The sequence below is a fragment of the Bactrocera latifrons genome, unplaced genomic scaffold (assembly GCF_001853355.1).
Source record: "Bactrocera latifrons isolate USDA-ARS-PBARC rearing strain unplaced genomic scaffold, ASM185335v1 scaffold_1149, whole genome shotgun sequence".
In the NCBI taxonomy this organism is placed as follows: domain Eukaryota; kingdom Metazoa; phylum Arthropoda; class Insecta; order Diptera; family Tephritidae; genus Bactrocera; species Bactrocera latifrons.
In genome coordinates, this window is record NW_017534574.1 from 18,022 (window position 1) to 20,090 (window position 2,069).

At 34.0% G+C, this 2,069-nt stretch overlaps 1 pseudogene; it reads right to left on the minus strand.

Annotated features, from left to right (window-relative positions):
• Nucleotides 1-1,522: 1,522 nt before the first annotated feature.
• The window catches only part of LOC108976131, a 21,349-nt pseudogene continuing 20,802 nt past the window's right edge, over nucleotides 1,523-2,069 (minus strand).

Below are 2,069 nucleotides of genomic sequence, written 5' to 3' on the forward strand. Positions count from 1 at the left end.
GCAATGGCTAAATATTCCTTACGAGATACTTGACTAAAACTGAAGCTAAATGTAATAAAGTATACTTTAAAAAATACAATTGTTTCTAAGTTTGACTTTCGAGCCAATTCATTCCTAGAGTTAACGAATACATTTTATTTTTGTGTATATTTCCTTTAATATTTTTTGGTTTCTCCATACGTTCTACCCTCTTCAGCTATCTACATTGTGTATATATCTGTGTATAATTAATCAAATGAATAGCATATGTAGAGTACTTTGYAATATATTTGTGCACTTCGTATTATAAGTACGAGCATGTCCTTTTAGCACAGCCTATTGAACTACTGTGGGTAAAAAATAATAAGACATTTTTCATACTTTTAAAATTTTTAATTTATTATTCAGAATCCATTTCGTCCTCCTTCGTCACAATACACTTGTGCCAACGCGCCTTCACGATTAATGTCTTCAAATGAGTCTAAACGGTTTCCCCGGAGCGCTGGTTTGTGTTTACCGAATAGCCAGAAGTCACAAGAAGTTAAATCAGGCGAGTACGGTGGTTGTGGCACGATTTTGATTGAAAATTAGGCGAAAAACTCGAGAAGAATCAATGCAGTAAGCGGCGGTGCATTATCGTACTGCTGAAACCAAGAGTTTTCGGCCCATAATTCCAGCTTCTTTTAAGATTGGATTTACGCAAACGACGCATTGCACTCAATTAGTATTTTCTGTTGACAGTTTGGCCGGTCGGAACGAATTCAAACAGCGCCACACTGCAAATGGCATCTGTGTTTACTTAAAGAACTAAAACTTGTTAAGGTTTCGAACTCAAATCTCCAACTCATCATGTTACTTAMMACAAAAAATGATTTTTTTATAATTTGTTTATTGTTTGTTTATTGTCACATTCGTTAGGAAACTCTGTGTTGTTTATTGATTTTTAATATAACCTTACACAATAACATTACAATACTATACTTTTCAGAAGAAGGATATTAAAAAATTTCATTGTTGGATACTTCTTTAAATATATCTGTTAGTATATGCGACAGTTGTCTTTTCTAGACTAGTGAGCAAGAACAAATATAAATCATCGCAAATCGCTTCAGTGTTAAGATCTATAAACTTTTTCATATATTTAGAAGAATTGTCGAAGTACTTTTGATCAACCGCTTCTTCAGGGCTTGACCTCGTGGTTAATATTTTACTTAGAATACAAGAAAATCATTCGATGCGAAATAAGGACTATACAGAGGATGACTCATCAAACCAATTTCTTGAGTGCTCAAAAAAGCTGGCATTGTTGTGGTGATGTGTGATTCGTCCTTGACGATTGGGTTTGCTGATTTCTCAAAAATTGTTGTTTACTACTCAGAGTTTACTATTCTATGTTCCAGTTCAAAAAAAACAATCAGACCAGAAGTGTTTCATGCGCGAAAAACTTTTATTAGATTCGGCTCAACTGGAAACACCCATAGACTCACTTGCTGTTTACTTTCGGGCTCACCTATAACATATGTGTAAATTCAAAATTCATCACCTATTCGATGTCGAAAACGTGTTTCGGAGTATCGCTATTTTTTATAACATTTCTCCAAACGACTCCAGTCTTTTTTTGAGCGAATGACAACTTATGGGGATCTAACGTTAAACAAAAAATTTTACAGCCTATAAATATTGAATGTGGCCTGTTACCGCTATTTCCCTAGTTATCTCAATCTAACGAAAGGAAACATGGCTCTCCTGCTATATGTTTTGGCACCTTATAAATAGTTTACGAAACAGAAAATGTTTGCGTTTTAGCTCCATTTTTTCGCATGAGTTGAATATTTAGAGTTACTGTAAACAACACATTTAAATCTGTCAAAACATCCTGAGCTACACGTCAAAAATGTCAAACTGTACGATGCAACTCTAAGTTGCCAGTTGGCAACACTGGGCTTGCTAAATCACGAAATATCTTCCTAAGTAAGTGCTTTATTGCTTTTTGTTATGAACTAATTATTTAAAAAAAAATTTAATTTAACATCTTGACTTCGAAGATCACAGATATTACTATTTCACCGACATTCGATCTTTTATGGCCT